Below are 21,378 nucleotides of genomic sequence, written 5' to 3'. Positions count from 1 at the left end.
ACCCAAAACGTCTATGAGAGCATTGTTTTCTTTCAGCAGAGGCTTACAGACCTTCAGTCATGGAAGAGGCCTCCACCATGCTGCATAGGCACACGATAGAAGATGCACCATCATAAGGTACTTAAAGTCTAATGAAGACTAAGTTTCTTTCTTGGTCTTTTCCTATTTTAGTAGGCTTTTGGAGGGATTGCAGAAGAGCCAGTAACTCACTAGTGTGCTTCATGAAGAGCTGAGAGAGCAGATGATGCAGAACTTTGTTCTCTTCCAGAGGTTTATCTGTGAGGATTCTAGTGCAAAACAGCATCAAGCCAGGCCTTGGCTCCCTGCTCAAAGTCAGATATGAGCACATGCAGAAATATTCACTTTCAACCAAGTGCTCCCAATTGCTTTTTTTTTTTCCCCCCTCTTTTTCTTTTCAGTACTGGAGTTTACTACCTCTTATTTTGCTTGAGGGAAAAGTTAGGTTGTTTCTAAGGAAAGAAAACAGTAATTAAAATAAACATAAGGCAAGACCCTACCAGCAACTTTCAAACAGAACTGAAGTTAAATTTGTGCATTTCTATTAAGAGTGCATGTCTTATTCTGACTCATGCTGAGTTTAACAGTTACAAGCTGTTAGGTATGCTTAGAAGACTTCAAAGTAGATCACTTCAGAGAGTGCAGTCCTGTACTCATTTTTTCTAGGATTTTCATTTTAACAAATATTTGACATTGTGGTTTGAGAACACAAAGCAATTTCTTCCTTGTAGTTCACATGACAGACATAGCTAATCTCTCTTTCTGGCTTCTCATTCCTCTCCTGACAGCGGGGATGGCTGCAGAGCCATCAACCCCAAGAGTGCTGATTGAGCTACAATAGGTGCTGCTCCTTAAAACACACTTTGAAAAAGTTTTGTTTTTCTTGAAACTTGAAGGTCTTTTTCTTGCTGCTTCTGCTTTGATAGCCTATTGCAAACTTCCTGTCTACCTGCCACAGGCATTTGATTATAGCTTTTCCACCAATCCAAAGTATAATGAAATTCCTGCCCTGAAAGCCAGGGGTTGGGAGATGAAGGAAGAAAACAAGCTATTGTTTTCCTGCCTGGAAGTGGCTGCAGCCAAGAACAACACAGATTCCTCTGGTGCCACGTCTGTCACCAGCAGTCACGCTCCTTCCTCCGCCACGCTAACCGCCTTGCGCTTTTATTTGGAAGAGGGGGCTCCTCAACAAATAAATGAACAGAAAAAGTCAGAGGGGCAGCACCGGCTGCAGGAGGTCGGGGAGGGCTCTCCTGGCAGACCAGACTGGACACAAACAAACAGGAGCAAGCAGATGTTACATAACCACAATTTTTCTAAAATTATTTTAGCAATACAGGGGAACCTTGGCAGTCCTGAGGCATTTAATCAGTCAACATTTCTATAAACAAATATGTAATTTAATTTTAAATGTCATTTTATTCCAGGGTTCACTTTCAGGTTGCTATCACACGGGCCTCTTCCTCGGGGAGATTTGTTCAAGGATGATTTCTGAATACACAAGAAGAAAGAGGACAAAAAGTTCACTCGATCCCAAAAAGTACGGTCCTGTTTTGAATTGCAAACCATGAATAAGGGGAGGACCAGGACTTCCTTTTAACAGTGATGAATTGAATGGCAAGCCTTGTTCTGTAACCAGGTAAAACATTCCCTGCAAAACTTTTAATTAGACAGGAAATTTGCTTTCTGTAGTCTTACAATTCTCCATTGCAGACCCAAGAACCTTTGAGGATCTGAATTACAAAAACTGGCAGAGTACAATAAAACACTGCAATTAGAATAAATTACCTTCAAATACGGAAGAGCAAATGCTGGTATGGAAGCTGAGGAGTCATAATCCTTCTCTCACTTACATAAACCAAACCTGTTCCTGCTGAGAGAATTTGAGTTCATAGGTCCAGTGTTAGAAATGCAAGGCTTCATACTGATACACGTCCTTCTTTTTTCTTCCAGTTCAAGGGCAACACAAAGACTGCACAGGTTCGGTTTCCTCAGCCAGGAATTCCTACAACATACGCTATTATCTGCTGAGTCACGAGCATCCTTCTTTTTCCTTTACTTGGCTTTTGGAATGGAATTTCCTTTTGGGCAACCAGAAACAGGGCACTGAAGCTGAGATCTGATACCAAACCCCTTTGGGTCAGCAGGCAGTTTGTCTCCGTATGTGCCACCTGACTGCAGAATGTCCCCAGCAGCATTCATTCTGCGTAGGTTAAATTATTCTATAATGCAAAGTGACTTTTTACTAGGCAAAGTTAGAAAATAGGAAACAGATTACAAATACAACCAGATTGAAACAGCGTGAAAGGCGTCATGGAGATTGCTTATAAATTTATTCCCAAATTAGGTAAACTAGCTGAAGTTTGTCACATCCCAGCAAAGTTTCTCATTCCCAGTACAACTGGTTTTCAGGCACATTTCAGGCATGTCCCAAAGAGGAGCAAATGCATTTTCTAGTCATTTGAACATCTTGATCCAAGAAGGAAAAAATAAAAATCTGACTGCCACCTCTGTTTCTGTTAGTGCTTTGGTTTTAAGTTTTGATACCATTTACATATTCTATATGACCTCATTCTTTCACCAAGGGGTCAGCACATAATTGCAATTAAATATAATTGCAGTTTCCCTAGATATACAGTGTGACTCAATATCGCTTCATAATCAGTTCTTTTGGCAAAATTAGCAGAGATTCAGGCAGGATTTAAGGACGCTATAATCAGGTCCATAGCTGTGGGTGGAAAGGAAGGAAGTCTGAAGATATTTTTAACGTATCATGCTAACTTCAAGTTGTTGTGAGTGCAATACTCTCGCTGTAGTTATGTTTGACTTGGAGCAGAGCAGATTAAAAGTAATTTCCTTGGATATTGGTCAGTGCAATTAATACCCTCAAATAGAGGATCATGTAGTATTAGTTTCCAGGATATTTTTTTCTAGGCAATTCTAAGGAGGTTCAAAGTTTACATTTAATTTGAAGAAGTAGGCTTACTTGAAGTTTACTTGAATTAGTCAAAGGTCGTACAAACTGATGTGGGCTAGAAACCTGTGGGAACAACCTTTCATTATCTCTCCAGCTTTTATGCCACATTTCTCTGCCACAATTACAGTGTGTCTGTCTTAAGGTTTTGCAGGGTAAAAAGTTATATTCTCAATCTAAGCATGGAAATGAAACAAGGTACAAAGAATATGTTAAGAAAAATAGATTTGGAACCCAGATTATGCCCATCCATAATCTCAAAGGGTATTTACAGTCATATAAAATTGGCACCATCTAGTATAAAGATGTATCCCCAGGTGTAATCAGAATTAAAACATACATTTACTTTTCTGTCTGTATGTTAATCTGGTTAGTATAACAGACCAATATGAGAGACTAAATTAGATTTTCCTCTGACATCTATTCCATCCACAGAATTAGTTTAACAGTATAGTCATGCTTACCAACATTTTCAACTTGGAGATATTTCTGTTTCATGCTCTAATGATGACGTCTGAGCCAAAAATACCACTCGACTTCAGTCCTTGTAGGATTTGGTGAGAGGTTGAATGGGGAAATTCCCGTATTAGCAGTTTGAACATGAAGCCACTGACATAGCACTTCACTGCCATATTTTGGAATCCATTCAGTTGTCCAGTTCTATAGAATCCCCAAAATGTCAGAGCCATTCCCCTTGAGAGTATTGCCCTATAGTGGATGTACTATAAACTCCCTGAGCTAGCAATTTGAGCTCAGTCTGAAATGATGCTTTGTTCTAAGTATAGGAAGGAGCCTATAGACATTCAACAGTGCATTATAAAGAATCACTTATATTTCCTATATGTATCAGTCCAGTCTACAGTAATTCTAAGGAAGTAATTTATTTTGTATACATAGAAAAGAATGTTTATGCATGCATTTAAAATTTCCCAGGTGTTTTCAGTTTCAGAACATCAAAGAAAGTTGCATCTGAAACAAGATTTTTAATTTTTTTTTTTTTTGTAATGGAGCTGTTGGCATCTTTTCTGCCCAAAATGAATTCCTAGTTCTTAGGAAATTCTTAGGAAACCTCTGATGGAAAAAGAAGGAGACAGATTTCTGCTGCTTTGAGACAGCAGCAGGTTTGCTAAAAAATAAAGTACCAGAATGTCAGACTGAGTATGCTTTTGGAAAGGACATTTCTAGCTTAGAAAGAGGTCATGTTAAAAACAACAACAAAAAAATTTACACATTTTTAAAAGCCATTAATACTCTTTTTACTCTCAATCTTGCTCCTCTTTTTTTTTTTTTTTAAATTCTGAATAGGCATGTACATAATTGCTACGGATCAGGATGCAATTAATGCTAATACTTTTCTTGTTACATCTCTAAAGACTGAGTATCAGACTCCTTTTAAATGCATAAATGTGAGAGGGCCCTTTTCCCTAGGGGACCAAAAAGCAGAGCCAGTTCATATTAGTTATGAATCCATTCTGGCAAGAAGTTAGACCATTTCACTCTGGATGTCTCTTTCTAGCTCAAGTAATAAAGACAGGTCTGGAAATCCAATTACCGTCTCTTGTCTGAAATCTTTTAAGAACATAGAAAAGGTCTCAATGAGAGAGAGAGATGCAGAAAACATATTTTTAAAGTTTTAAATTTAGAGTTTATGCGTGTATCCTTACTGTTTAGAGTTCAGACTTTAAGTGATGTGACTACCAACATAAATGCACTATATGTTATGACTGTTAAGTCAATTACTGACTTTTTTTTTTTTCTGGCTACAACACCAGGGAAACAACGTATAGGTTTTCTGCATTCTGTTTGCAGCTCTGGTACCAACTTGCATCTCTGTCCAAAAAGCAATGGAACATAGTTATGTTTACAAAGAAAAAAAAAAAAAAGCTGTTAAGAACAGGGAGAGATAAGCATTATTTCACAAAATTAGTTTTGGCCATACATATATCTCTTTTACTTTTATTCTTTCTAAAATGAGAGTGGAGGTGTGCAGCAAGAACAGGTATAGAAATGCAGGTTTTTAAAATGGGTATGGAAAGCCAGGTTCAAATCGCAGCAGGGAAAAACATCAATATTGAGGTGCTTCTTCAGTCAAAAAAAATAGGCACATTTTAAACACAGACTATTTGCAGGAGCCATTTCATGCACGACCTGGAGAAAAGGTCACTAGAAAAATAAATTCAAAGAAATATGCTGTGTACAGAAACTGTAGGAAGAGCAAATGAAGAAAAATTCACCGCATAAGTAGACCTCTCTGACTGATGTTTGTTAAACATCTGAAGGTGCTTTAGTAAAACATTCCGTGCCAGGGAAAATAATTTATGATTCTATAATTTGAACTTAGATTTTGTGATGAGGAGATGCAATATGAACCAAATGCAAGTATGCAAGTTAGTTCACATAAGCTACCCACAGCCATGGCTCAAGTGATTAGATGTTTTACGTGTGTATGTAACTAGCTGGCCACACACGATCCACTGTTCAGAGGTGCCATCGTCTGTGCTTTGTCAATTAAGAAGGACTTATCACTCAGGTATTTTCTTACTAGTTTTCTTCTTAGGGTCACTGAATTGCAAGCCAGAGACTTCCTACGTGATTCATATTTACTTTTCAAAATGAAACAGGAACAGTGTCAGTGCTTCTCCCAAACTGTAGAAGTCATCACACCTTCATCTCAAATCAGTGATCACAGGTAGAGCAGTTTAGAACATTCTGTCATCAAACTTTATCAGGAGAGCACCAGTTTTAGCAAGATTTATGAAGAAGGAAATCTGGGAAGAGAACACGCATTTTTGTCAAGGGAAACTCCATGTCCAGGCCACTCTGCTGGGAAGGCAGGCATACAAGTTCAGGTATCAGGTCTGTGGAGCTGCAGCAGAGGACCTGTACCCATGTCTCTGAGATCACAAGGAAGTGTCCAGATCCTTAGGTTACACAATCCTGCAGTATCTGGTGTTTCAAAAAACAGTCTCTGGAAAACCCAGGCTTAGGACAGGAGACTTGCAGATTTGTGAAACAAGAACAAAGACAAATAAAAACAGACACACCAAGAAGGACAAGCCCAACAGGTCACCTTCTGTTTTTCATTTGTATACCTAGGGTTCCTCACAGGGATGCTTGAGTAATAATCATAGACAGACATTAACCAGGCAAAGAAGCCTGTACTGTGTCAGAAAGAGAAAATTGTTAGTATTTGCACAAGACAGCTCGGTTTTAGAGAATTTTGGCTTTTAAGCAAAAGCTACTCTGTCAGAAGACTCCTGATGACCTATAGGCATAACAAGGTTATTTGCAGAAGTCCCTAGTGCCAGCGTTCCCACAACCAGCCTTCCTCACTAGAGAGGTTCACTGCAGGGTGCATTTTATACAGAGTAGATCATCTCACAATTCTTAATCTTGAGGATTCTCAAAAGGGTGTGAAGGTATTAGAAAAATACCAGAAAATGCTTGCAAAGTTGTTTAACATAAAAATGAAAAATAAAGAAAAATTTATTCTGATTTATTTTTAAATCATATTACACAATAGACAGGATCTTGAGCTCCTACCTGTCTTTTTGGCCCATATGAAGGGAAATGAACCAAAAAGAAAATCCTCTGTAAATGTATCCAAGAGTTGTCCACTTTTACAGCTGCAAGAGGCTTAGTGCTGAATCCTGCCATATGGACACTCAACCCATTCTCCCTGTTTTGAATGGTGTTCAGGCTGGCACACACATAACATGGTAATATCCTCAAACAGGTTACCTCACAACTTTGTCAAACAACCTAGGTTATTTTGCTTTTATATTTTTTCTAAATATTAACATTAAATTACATATTCTTTCATGTTATGAGATGTTTTTCACATTATGCTAATAACAGAAAACCCCAACGCACTTTTGGTTTAGAGAAATAAGAAACATTGAAAACATCAAGAGGAAAGAAGGACTGGAGATTGATTTTATATAAGGGTGACTGAATCTGAAGGTTGATCTTATTAGATTGAACACCTTAAAAAAGAACAAAGGTGTGAGAAAATGGCAGCAAGACAGATATTATGTGACTACAGAACTAGAGAATAAAAAAGCCGGGACTGCTGAGAAGTAGGTGGTCTACCAGTAATCTAATATCTGGCCATGAGGCAATGCCATTTCCAGGCTGAGCTTGGTCAAAAGACACCACGTAGATGCTAATGAGAGGCCCTAACGCTCATTAATATTCCCGCTCCAGGTCCATGTGTAGCATTTTTATTTATTGGCATTCTGGGGCGGGGGATGGGAAGTCATATTTTACTAACAAATACTACAAAAGAGGTTTCTTTCTAACTGCAAATTACTTTGGGGTTCTGCTTTTGACTCATAGTGTGAGTAAAACTGGGAAATTCCACTATTTTGTAACTTTAATTTCATTCCAGTGACCTGCAACCAGAAATTCCAGGAAAGTTCCCTATTGGAAACTGTGTTTGTGGTGTTTGAGAACACCATGCATGGCAAGCCAGCTGCACTCCCTCAGTTTTTTGTTCCCTGATGCAGCCCACCTGTGGGTTTGGGCTTTCAGAATGGTTGCTCACAGGCAGAGGTGATAGAGTCTCTTTCTCCTTGTGTGTCCCCCTACCCCTCATTTCCACAACAAGCAGAGAGGCTGAACCTTAATGCAGAGCTACTTCTGACCTGCTGCAGATTACAACTGAAGATGACCCCAAACTGGCACCAGTTTGCAATGTAACCTGCCTGCACTGGTGAGACACAGCTTTCCGATTCCCTCTTTGAAGCTATTAACAGCCATGGTCAGGTTTTACGGCTCTGCTGCACTTCAACACAGCCTGGCCAGATCTGCTTCAGACCTCTGGGCCGTGGAAACCCAAACCCTCTGCAAAAACATTGGGGATATGTATTGCTATTGCCAATCTGCCTGCCTGGCAAGCCCTGTAGGAACTCAATTAACTCTACCTACTTGATGGAAGTTCAGTAAAGTGTATATAGTTTCATCAAGAAGAAGTTAGGAAAATTGCTTAGTTTTGGTGAGAAAAATTCAATCCATCTTAAAGGAAAGTTAAGTACCTAAATGAAGTTTGCACCTCTCTTCAAAATACCACATAAAAGAAAATTTGGTCTCTCAGAAGCATTCCCTCAGCTTCTTTCAGTTCTCCCTGAAACACCTTTTCAGTAGCACAAGCAGCGAGTTGATAGGCAGATGAGTTCATTATTGGCTTGGTTTTTTAAGAATGACTGTATCATGCGGTAGTTATGACACTACTTTTCCAGACTTTCATCTAACCCAGTTTTGCTTCTTATTAAATTGTGAGCACTTTAAGACCAACAATTTTTTCTTCTTCTGTATTTGTAGTTATATGTGTTTTTTAACATAATAATAATCTGGTGTATACTGTTGTATTTGGGGTGGGGGTGTGTGTGTGTGTGGGGGGGGGGGGGTCCAAACAAGAAGCATCCAAATATACCCTCCGGAACAGCAGAACGGAGCTCCTGGAATATTAATTATGTGTAGCTTATTTCAAGATTCCAAGATATGGTTGAAACCATCCTGATTAAATCCATCCCACAAGTGAAACATAATCTGGTGAGTGGCAAGAGGTTAAAGAGATAATTATTTATCCTGCGCTGTCTTAAACTATCTTTGGAGATGCGCTTCAATCAGATTTTTAATTAATATTTCCCTTAAGTGATCTTTATTTCCTTAATGACTTCGGCTATGAGTTAGCAAAATTTTCTGACGGTGGAGCTGGGGGGAATTACGAAGAAAGGAGAGAATAGCTTATTATATATGAAGAATGATGGTAAGGCTTAGAAAAATAATAGTGAAATGGAAAATAGTGGGAAACTTAAACTCAGAGCAAAAGATATTAATAAGAATTTCTGCTATGAGCCTATTAGGATTAGGCCTATTAGGATTTGCAGCACAGAAGAGATCTGAATACATTAGTGGCATTGAGGACTAGCAGTTTATAAGGTTCCCAACTAGATTTAATATTTCAAGCAGTGATGGAGAAGTATTAAAGCAAGCGAAAATCTCATCTGGAATACTGTGGGCAATGTTCCAGAAAAGTAATTCCAAAATACAGCTTTCAGGTAAGGGAGGTCTCTATGATGCAGGAAGTCTTCAAGGTAAGCATTTCTATGCCTCCTGGCAAACTTCACTGTATAATTTCATTATTTAATCTTCACTAAAAGCCTGTCCAGAAAAGCAGGGAAAAATACATTTGGCCTTCTGACTTGAGCTAGGGAGCAGGGAACACTGCTATTAAAATAGCTCCTTATTTTCCTCATGCGTCAGTTTCCCCATCTGAGAAACAACAAAGTTATTTTCCCAGTTTTGTAAATATAATTAAGCTAATTAAATACTCATCAGTCTGAATGATGAATTAAGCACACCTTGCTCTGCCTATGTCCGTTATCATGACTCATGACTCTGCCTGATACTACAACGCAAGAAAACAAAACCCTCTAACCTTAATCTAGGCACTGGCAGCACCTAAACTTACTATTGTCTCCTTTTATGAGCCCTTGAAGTGCTTCAGATGCCCAGGGCACTGTTTCTGTCCAGAACCACTCCGGACTGGGCAGATTGCCGGGTTCCCAGGAGAACAGTCAGGAGACTAAGTGTTTCTCCAGAAAAACTGGAAGGGGCCCAGTACATAGGATGGTTTCAGGGAATTCCCAGTTTTCACCTACAATATGAGTCCTTTCCAATACGAAACTACAGAAATGACAGAAATATCCAAAGCCTCTCCTGTTGAATATGTGTCACTGTGCAAAGGATGCAAGATTACATGAGAGAAAAAAAACGGAACATGATTCTACAATCTACCTGTTAAAGCACTGAAGAGAGAAAACAGAGTAGGGAAATCCTAGTTTGATGTTCATAGTTTCCACTAAACTCTAGCGAGAAATACGCAAGTAGGGTTTTAGTATTCCCTCGCCCGCACTAAGCAATGTTAACTAGGCTGAGGGAGCCAATGCTTTCTTCCTCTCATCCAGTGAAACTGGGATTTGCTACTAAACACTAATATCACTTTAATAGGTCATGTAGAGAACATCTCTTCCTCATAGCCTCTCAGAGGAGATGTGATTAGGCCACCATCAGCTTGAAAAGATAATTAAACCCAGATTTTCTGTTTAAGAAGTACTCAAACCACTAAGCCAGCCATGGAGGAGGCTCCCTGCGGGGCAGGCAGGGCAGGCACGTCCTTTATGGGTGATTCACAGGGTGGGAGGACTCCTCCTGATGTACCAGGGAGGGATCTAATACATGGAGACAAAGAGCCTGAAAGTTGAATGACGCAGTGCCTATTTCCTTCAGCCCCCAGCAAGAAAGTGTGATAGGATAATCTCCTGAATGAATGGGCAATTCATGAATCATGTGACTTTTTTAGCAATTTTCCAGACACCCTTTTGGAAATTTTCCAGTCATTGGAGCGTCTTTTTATCCCCAAATACCACAAAAGATTAAGGTGATTGAGAAATCCTCTCTGCAAAGTGGGAGCTTATTTTTAGAAAAACCTTCAGATGTCAGCTTTAATAAGTACATGATGCCTGATCTCCGTGGTCACATTGTGATGTAACTTAAAATGACCTGCTAATCAGACAAAGTATTATTTTTAGGAGAAGATTCATAATGGAATTGAGTATTGCAGCACCTTATCTAAATGTTCTGTCATCTGCTGGTCTTCACAACCCTGAGTTAAGTGCAAAGGCTCCCCTGCATGATACATTAGAACTGCTACATAAAATTTGGATTCTCAACAGTGCATATTCTGAGAAATAAATTGCTATAGATAGCTAGGAGGTAAATCCACAGAGTCACATAAGATTTCCTCGCTGCCTGTATATAGCATGCCAGATAGGTGTGTTTACAGCTGAAACTATTTTCATAAAAAGGAAGTCTTCTTAGGGCCCAGAATGTCTTTGTTTAACTGTGCATACATTTAAATGATAGATGGCAGAGCAGTCGCTTCTACTTTCTGCTCAGTAACTCAGTGGTTACTGCCACCATACACTGCACAGAGACCCAGGTTCACCATGTTTCTCAGCCTTACTGAGTTTTGCTCTATGCCTCCTCCCACGGAGTTTTAAATACTAGGCAAGGCTTTTTCGGCAAAGGAGTATTTTTTCTCATGAAGGTGCTCTTGAGAGGTGGGTTCAAATCCATATTCTGGACTAAAGGGCTTTCTAGTGAGAAAGAGGGCACCAGGACACCATTTTTTTTAGTATTCCACTCACTCTTTGAGTGCAAACCAGCAAGACTCACAGCACCACAGTCAGTCATACAGCCAAAGTCAGGTCTGAAGGATTTCACTGAGAGCGTAGGATAACAGAGGTGGTTCGTCATAATAAACCTTCTATTTGCTGGTGAGGCAGCTGTCCCTTTGGGCACTCTTTTGATGAGTAGACATTTAGTAGGAAGCCTCGCTCTTTTGATTTGCAGAGAACCAATGCATTTTAATATTATCCTAATTTGGAGAGCTAATGTGATTCCAATTAATTAAGATTTGCCAGCTGGTTGGATATGAGCCCTCCTCACCACACATTCATACTATATTCTGTTTGTTAATGTGCACTGGGAGACATCCTGTCCTTATTTCACAGCTGTAAATAAATCAATTCTAGCTTTTTAGTAGTGTCAGTGAAAGCAAGGTTCCTCACCCACTCTTTCAAGGGTCAGTTTTTAAATGGCATCCCATAGTATTGCTCCTCTGAGTTCTCACACATCTGCTGAATCATGAAGCTGAGCACTTGTTCTAAGATACTGTTCTTGCCCTCAGCCCCTAAGGCTCCAAAAAGCTCTACCTTCCGTTCCTTGTTGACTTTACATTTCAGTCTTTTAATCAACATGCTATGTTGTACCACATCATACACTCAAATTTCTATGAGGCATTTTACATCAACACTATTACTTTTAGCAACTAACTGTGTAATCTCATAAAAAAAAAAAGTCAAATTCTATCTGCCATGAAGAGTGCTGAATGATTTCAATTAATAGAAATATAATCACATTTAATTCGCTATTAATTTATCAAATTCAAGCTAACACATCTCTTCTGACTTGGATCATTTGAACCCCCCTTTTTAAGTAACTGGGGATTTACTGATAAGAACTTCAAATTTAATTTGCTACAGGACACGATGCAGCAATGACCGTGTTATATCCCACTCCCATTAAGGTGGAGCTATAATCACTCTTTTTTCCCAGTTTTACAAAACTCCTCTATTAGTCCAAGCTTTACCAAATATTAACACAAATATTGAAATTCCCTTGAGACAAGTTTCTTGGGTTGGGTGCAAGTCAGTAAGACCCGCTTCCTTAGGTGGTTGTTTTTAGTAGCTGCTGCTTACCAGCCTCCTTGGTTACTTTTGGAATAGCAAGTATGTAATCTCCATAGGAGATGCTATATTAACACAGGCTTTTCCATAACTGCAGAAGCATTTATTTTTCAGCTAATGTGAATATCAGGAGAATTTAGTAGGCTGGAATATAAGCATTTTGCAGTATAATTTAGATGACAGTAAACTAAACTCACATTGAATGGACAAAATATATGATTCTAAAATCCTGTTAGCAGAGTACCATGTAGGAAAGCCTGAACTAGAGCCAAACAACTCAGCTATGCAGACTAACAGGGGCAGCCCCAAGAGCACAACACTTTCCTAGTGAACCATCTCAGTGGATGAATGGTTTCCCCCTTAAGCAAAGTGCTGGGTTGACCCAATTCTATTGTTCCCAGAATTTTAGATAATATTTTAGCATAATGCTTCAAAATCCCATGTTGATGAAGTTTGCTGTAAATAAGTTTTTACCTTCCCACACAGTGCTGCCATGCACCATGTGGGACTGTGGACTGCCCCGCAATGGCGCTATCATTGTAATCTTCAAACTGAGGATCCAGGGGAACCCGTTGTGGGGAGGCATATGATTAGGCTGGATTTAAGTTGAGCTGGACCAGATGAAAAAACTCTAGCTGAGAGGACTGATACCTCCTGAAGGCAGAATGCAGCACTGCAAAGCTATCCAAGCTGACATCCTAAAAGTAGAACAGCCATGCTAGCACAACTTTGCATGCAAATTGGTTAGCCCTTCATTAATCCCCATAGTGATTTCTCTGGAGTGAAATTTTCCATTCTGCTTTCATTTTTGCAGCTGTTTCAGGAGTTCTTAGTAAATATATGTCAGATGTCACTTGGTAGTTCTTATACTTCACTCACTTCACTTTCTGTCCCTGATATACCAGGGATGAGTGATGAGTGACTACAGAAAAGGGAACGTGTTGCTGGAAGGTTTTGGTTTTTCTTTTCCTTTTTTCCTTCTGGATGTTGCAACCTGCTATATATTAAAATGAACAAGTTCACATCTGCAAAGTGAGGCATGAATGTTTATTTTATACACGGAATACTTGACAGATTCTCAAGCTTATTAATTTCCGAAATATCATATAGTTTATTATATTTCTTATTTTCTTTGTATGGTGTCATTACAAGTTACAACCTGATTTAATAACCTTGAAAACCAAAATGGTATTATTTAGCAGCTGTAAACATTGCTCTATGAGCAGATTTACCTAAAATAACTCATAATACTGACCTAAGCTATCAATGCACTTTGTCCTGCAAAAAAAATTCACTCAGTATTAGATAAAAAACTACAAATCAAAGCTACCAACCTTGGAAAAAGAAATGGAACAGGTTTGCAAAAAGCATTTAGAATTTTCCACAGTTTCAACATGAAGCAGCTATTCTTAATACCATAATATTCACATAAGAATTAACTGATAGAACAAATCTGACTTCAGTCTGATAACTGCATTAGCAGTTTTGAATTAGTCTATGCAATGAATAATATTCTTCTCATCTATTCAATTAGCATTAATCTCTCTAAGTTACTTAAAGCCATATATTAGTCTCAACTAAAATTGCAGATGTTAAAAGTACATTTACAATAACTGGGTATTTGTAGTACAAGGACATTTGACTGCCCATGGTTTGCAGGAATAAAGAGCACGGTGACTGAATGATATCCTTTCAGTGGCTAGAGTAGTCTTAATTTGATTGAATTGCCCTCACAAACAGCTCTCCCATAAATATGAGGATCTAGTAGTTTTGGAAGAATAAATATGGTCCATGTCTATAAAACAGGTTGAAGAGATTGAGAATGACCTTAAAATAATAGTCTCCACTACAAAACTAGCACTGATTTCTCTTTCCATCAGCAGAATTCTGCTGCACTACAGCACTTACACTGGGATAAAAAGGATAGTCTACTGGCTGTCCTCTGCTGTCTTTACCAAAGTAAAATTCCTACTGCTTTCATAAGATATAAGACACTCATGGAAAAGCTATTACTATAATCACTTGTTAAAGCATAAAACTTTTCTTCTCAAAATATACAAAACATAACAAATAAGTTTATATGACAAAACATTTTTGTAGGGAGTAACAAGTACACAAGCATGCAGTTAATAAGAAGATGGGTGAAAAAGAACAGAAATGTGTAAGTCCTGAGCACTGAGGAGAGACATACAAACTGGACAGAAAAAAAAGGCAATAACTCAGCTTCCGTAGCTTTACCCAGCTCTCAGAATGGTCATTCTGCTTTAGGATGACTTAGTTGGTCATGACCAGGTATGGCACTGAAAATAGAGCTTTCATTATTTCCTTCATCAAAAAAGATCAAAATCCATTCATCAGGCTGTAAACAGGACAGTTGAACTGAGTGCAGAGAACCCACTGTTGAACTTTCTCATTAATTTCCAATTACATGAAGGACTGAGCACTCTTTCTTAGCTTTGGGTTTTTTTTATTTTTTAATGAATATAATGGAATGAACATTACTCAGTTCAGTGGTTCACAGGATGGAGCAGAAATGTGCTGAGCTACAGAGGATCAAGTCATATTTGCTTTATTTAGGCATGAACAGGCTTACTCATTCTATGTGTGTGATAGGACTCCTCGTGCAGAAGTTTTTAGGCTCTTGTCCAATAGTGTTGTGGGCAGGATTAGGAATCTGATCCTACGAATCCATTTAGATTAGCACCCTTTGTGTAGATTAAGAACTATCATCTCAAAACTGGTTTACACTTTCAAAATATGTCCTTGTAAAGGCATTCACATTTTGCATTGATTAAGGGCTTCTTCAAGTCCACCCCTATTCACACAATTCATTCTGGGCATTGCTGATGTGCTTTCTGAATGGGGGTCTTATCCTGTGAGGTACTGGGTTCCACCCAAAAAGATGCTGACAACTTCAGCATCTTCAGCACCTTTGGCTCCTGGTTAAATTACAGGCTATTGACAGTAACTAGCGTGCTGAGGGAGTGCTAGGGAATGATAATATCGCTGTTTATGTCTACAAATCCACTCTAAATACCTAACTAGACATAGATTATTATCTAAGGAGAAAACAGTATTTTTTATAAATTTGAACACTGATGGAGTGGTATTCTTTTCAAAATGGGTTGTGACAGGGCACACCATATAACTGTATCAGAAACATAATATGAAATAAGTACTTCAAAGGCCTGCTGTCAACCTGAACGCATTTTATGGGATGATCTGTGATCCAGATGGTAGTGAAGCTGAAGTTCTTATTTTTTCACAGTGCTGTGGGAATGAGATACTGTGATTCGATGCCAGTGTTTGATCAATAAAGAAAAATGTTGGCAATACTTTGGAATATTGTGCATTCTTAACTGGATGACGTGAACTCCAGTGATTAATAGTGGGATAGCTTTGAAAAATTACTGGAAAAAGCTTTAAAATTATTTTCCTTTGTAGTATATTTCCATTCAGTGGATTGGCAAGGAAATAACAATGAGAATTTACTGGTATGAATAATGTATCGTTCGTACATTCTTTATACTCTTGTCCAACTGGCAGTCCTTGATTCCCTTAAGTTTTAAGTTTGCTGCAGCATTACCTGGATTTCCAGATATAAAAACTAATGTATGATTTGAAAAATTAATACTAAAGTAGGCTTTTGTCTGTGCTCTTCTGCAGTGTATCTAGAGTAAAAATCTAAATGTTCTTCAGTATCACAGATTATTCTAATATTTTTATAATTGTCAGAAATTCTACCTATATTTAAGTAGGAGGGGGTAGAAAGAATTTGGTAGAATTAAGCTCCTAAGCTCTTGGCAATAACATTTTTTCTCATGAAAAATATTCCTGTAGAATCTATACCCGCTTTTAAAACATTAATGAATGAAGGGATTAAATGAGATCTGTTTAAGAATTCTAAAATTATTAGAACTGTTGCCATCTGCTAAGGTGACATGGTATTTTAAAAGACTTTTCCTATTTCTGAGTTTGGAAAAATGCATGGGATGAAAGCTTCCATGTTCCATCTTGAACCTTATTTCTGCCAAAATAATTCAGATAGTTCTGTGAATGAGGCAACTGATGAGAAACTCAGTGTTTATGATTTTCTATGCCCCCCATGTAAAAGCTTTTTCTCAAATTTCTACTGAGTCTCGGTTTTAGCAAGCGATATTAACTATTTTGTCAAACATGTGCCTCCTGCTTTTTTTTTTGACATAAATTACTCAGATTTAAGAAACTTGGAAAATTACAATTTGCACGTGATCTGTAGAGTCTTAAATTTTACAGATCAGTTCCTTGGCAGGTCGTCTTCTCTTCTCTGGGAAAGCTCCAGATGGCCTGAATAAAACTTTGGTGTGCTTCTGTAGATGATGCCAATCCTAGATTGGGCCGAATCATTAGCATACGTTCTCTCCAGTTGACTCCATGCAATGTGGAACAGGGAAGCTGCCTCATTCAGAGGTAGAGAGATTTTGACAATAAGGACACGTACGTTCTGTAGATTAAAATGAGAGATCTGGGAAAAATGTCATAACTGATGGGGCAGACATGATAGTGGGTATGGTTACATTAGCATTTTAGTTTGGATAAGAAAGACGCCTTTTGAAGCACATCTCTCACTATTGATTATCATCTCATAGCTGTCTTGCAGAATTCGAACCTTCTTATGGAAGGATACTGAAAGGTCTCCTCCAACATACCCATAGTGTGGATGTTGGGACTGTAGCACCAACTGACTCACTCCTCTAGCCTATGCCGAACAAATCAGCGCAATGAAAGCCTGAGTAAAGTTGTGGGAAAGTCTCATTCTGTGAGACGATAATGGGAAAAAAAGTTTTGCCACGGTAAGAAAATCTGGACTGGAGACTGACAGGAAGTAAGACAGGGCAAAGCACAAAGAGGAGACAAATCTGACTGCTAGGGAGTATCGGAGGACCAGTTATGAAGGCAAGGAGGTAGATTAGGAAAGTTAGTACTTAAGTGTGGAGAGACAAGATTAGGAGACCAAGACTTTAAATAAGTAATTACTGCAGTAGGAGTGGTAACTAGTTAATTAAGAAGGGTGAAAGGGAAGAGGTGAAAGAGAGGAAGACTAGGAAAGAGGCAGGACAAGAACAAATGAGGGGAAACGTAATGTGGTGAGTCAGGGTTAGGGAGGACAGATACTCCATACCTAGCAGAAGCACATTTGCTCCAGTGCCTCATCATTCCTGGGTGGTTGTGTCTGCTCTTCAGTTCCCAATTGCTCCTCTATTCCTGTTATATTTTTGACATTCCTCTAACCTATGGACTTGCTTGCAATATCTTCTTAGATGTATTTCATTAACCAATTAAACTCTAATCTCGGTTTAGCCTGAAGACAATGCTCTTTGGAGGCTAGTGCTGTCAATATGATTCCTGTTCTCTTCTGCTGAATTTGAACCTAAACTAAGGCTCATAGTTATGTAATTGTCTCAGCATTACTCCTGCTCTGTGTGGAGTGGAGTGCCGTAAGACTAAAGCTGAAATGCCACAGGTATATAAAAAATCCTGTTTGATTAAACATACTCATGAGCCAAAGTTCTTAGCATCAATATTATTATTTTGTAAACATAAAATACCTATGACATCAAAGTAAATCAAGAAATGTTATTTTTCTACTCCAAACTCAATATATGTAAATATTCTACTTGAATAGCTAATGTGACTGATCTTAGCATCTCTATTTGATAGACAGTCTGCATTCAGACTGTTAACTGCTAGGTACGTTGCAAATATTGGTAGTGAAATTATGCTGCCGGCCCATAAATACCTTCAGCTGAGCTTCATTTCTCTGAAAAGCACTTTCAAATCCATAGAATATTCATATATAAATAGCTTAGAAATATTTCAGTATGAAAATGAAAGAAAAAAAATCTTGTAATGCTATAAGTGGTTTTTATCAGTGTATGAAATAATCTGTTTATATGTGTTTTGAATAATCCAGTTTACCCTTAATTTTACTGAATATGGATACAACTATCCAACTTTATAACTATGTGATACATACTATTTTTTGGAATAGCAGTGGTTAGTAATGCTTGGAAATACTAACCAAAATTTGTATTCTGATTGCAAACCTATATCTTGCACTGCTCAGTGAAAGGGAGACAGGCAGGAGGACCAAATTCAATAGTTCTTCAGAATTCAAAAGTTATTTAGAGCTGATACAGAGACATGCCATCTTCAGTCGTGATCATGACAGGATTTCATGCATGCTGATAGAACCTAAGACATTATTGATCAATAATTGATGTAATCTGATTAAAAAGCAGCCAGAAAGCTTATCTGGCTTCTGACATAAGCAAAGTCATCACATGCAGAGTCTTAAATAAGCAAACATTCACGTACACCTGAGCAAGCCTGTCATTGGGGCACAGTCCTTCATGCACCTACTCAAATATATTCTTAAGAGCATATGGTGTTTGAATACTGAGGGGCATCTGAACTGGGGTGTAAGCCCTAGAGATCATAGGAGCGTTCTACTCTGAAAGCCTACAGAAGAAAGTGAATGTCTTGAGAGAGTACGCTCATACCCAGAACACTCCTATGTACCCCACGGGAAAACGCCGACTTCAAGGCTGGTGACTGCCGCCATTTCAGGCCTCGGTGTAGTGCACACTTAAGTTCAGCAAACACATTACAAGGCCTAAGTGACTTAGCTATGTTCCACTTTTTAGACATTGACTTTGGAAGCCCATCGAGACCCAAATGATCTCCCAGGTGCCAGAAGTGGGTAGCATTCTTTTAAATAGTTTGGGAGACCTCTAGTGGGCCTTCTTCCTTGTCTGCTCTTCTAGCTCCCACAGCCTACCCAGAGCAAAGTTGCATTGGCACGTAGCTTGGGCTATGTACGTGTACGTAGTTGATAAAGTCACTGGGGTTATTCAATGTGACTGCTCTAAAGCAATGCTTGTAAGTGGAAATCACACAAAAGTACAATATGGATTTTGGTTCTCAAATGTTTGAGTCCATTTTTAAGCTATGCAATGTTGAGCAGAACAACATGGATATGCTTAGAAGTCTGCATTCAAATGCTTATTTTTAGGTGTCTTTATAAGTCCCAAGCCTCATTTTAGGATTTGCAAAATAGAAATAGCACTTTTATTTAGAGCTGTGACTCAAGCAACCAAAGTACGTTTGGAGCTCCTTCTTGTCTGGTTGTCTCTGAGCAGTCCACGCTGTATAAGCATCAACATAACTGAAGCCTCCTTGGACTTCACTCTTTTTCTTTGTTATATTTTTGAATGTAACATAGAAAAGGGACCACAAATCTTCAACTTGTTTACAAATTCAGTAGGAATGGACAAAAAGGCTGAAATACTAAAATTTAGCGCTACCTCATTTACAGGAGTACTTTCTAATGCAGGAATGATTTTCTGTCCAAGTCCATATGCAGTCTCTTCACCTCACATTAGTAAGATTACAAGAATTGTGTTTATTTGTACAAATGTCTCTTTTTCTATTGCTCAGTGATCATGAGAGCACAGTATCATATTGTTGCTTTTGTAAAAGACAATTAGTGTTTCTATTGCAATTTCTGTTTTCAGATTTATCACTCATCCATAAGAGATTTTGTACAAACATAATATTCAGTAACTGTTTAAGACTTCTTTGCAGAGTTAAAAATAACTCCAGAATGTGAATGTAAGCATTTAAACCTCAACCCTGTTATGCCAGCAACTAATGCCTATGTAACTACACTGCGAGAGCAAGCGTATGTAACTTGCAGTTACATACAACTACACTGCAAGGTGCAAGAGCACCTTGCACAAAAGCAGACATTTGCCCATTTGTCTGCGTGCCTGGATGAGCAGATATTTATTAATTTTAAATTACATGCTAAGCTTTCCAAAATACTTTTCTTTCTTCAGCATGATCTCACAAGGATTATACAGGTACATTCAGAATATATGGGAATATAAAAGTACACATGTATTAATTCCTTTTTTTTTCCCATTCGGTGAAGGAAGTGAAACAAGCTGTGGGGAGAGAAGGGCATCAATCTTGTTTTCCTAACAGTGGGCCCTAATCTTGCAAAGTTAAGTAAATGCCTAGCTCTAACTCCTGAAAGAAATGCTTATCTTGTTGCATATCTTGGGAGAGGGGAGTCTCTCTGAAGACAGCATATAGGAAAACGAAATAGTATGCTTCCTTGCAGAACTTGCTTGGGATATCTACAGCCCCCTGAAGTCAGTCGAGATCTCTTGGTATCAGTTCAAATCATGAAGGGCAGTCTGTGAACACCTATGCAGCTTGCCGATTCCAGCCCACTTCCACAAGTAACTGTGGGGAATCTTTGTTGTTGTCAAGTGGTGAAGGGACAACGGGTGAGCATGTGCAAACCATCCACCTCTGTCGGTGCTGGGATGATGTTATTTTGACTTTGGTGAGGGGAATTCTTTTTGTTGATGTAAGTGAAGTTTGTGAAGATTGTGTGATGATTGTATATTTTAATGGTAACTCTTTAAGTTAATAATAGTCACAGAGAAAGTCTTTTCATTTCAAGGATATTTATAGTTCAGGAGTACAAAGGCTCTCCACCACCACAGTAAGTCTCTGGAGTCCTAACAGGCCAAATTTCCATTCCCTTCTCTGGTGGCTAGGTCTCAATAACAATAAATTCCTGTGGGATAATTCAGATAATTCAAATTTTATTCAAGTACAAGAAAAACTGCTTCAAAAAGTTCTAAATGAGGACAATGAAAAAAACAGAGTCATAAACCAAACTGAAAATGTGTCAAATCAAATCAGCGTGGCTATTCTACAGACCAAAGTCTGTGTCTCAAATTATTTGAAGGTGGCAATTAATGGAGAAATGTCTGTTGCAATATTTAAATTAAAAAATACTTGATACACAATTTTATAGACTATGTTACAAAACCTTTGGGGAAAAAAAAGCCTTTGATACACCTTCAGAAAGACTACATAGTGTAAATTAAGTACTTGTGAGATGAGCTATGTCATGGTGACTGATACAAAAGACAAAGACTGAAGTGCAATTCTCAGCATGGAGAAAAGTTAGGAATACAAAGCTTTCTGTAGTTTAAAATATTTATTATGGAT

This window comes from Harpia harpyja, chromosome 2 (assembly GCF_026419915.1).
Source record: "Harpia harpyja isolate bHarHar1 chromosome 2, bHarHar1 primary haplotype, whole genome shotgun sequence".
Lineage (NCBI taxonomy): Eukaryota > Metazoa > Chordata > Aves > Accipitriformes > Accipitridae > Harpia > Harpia harpyja.
Note: the sequence above shows the minus strand (reverse complement) of the source record.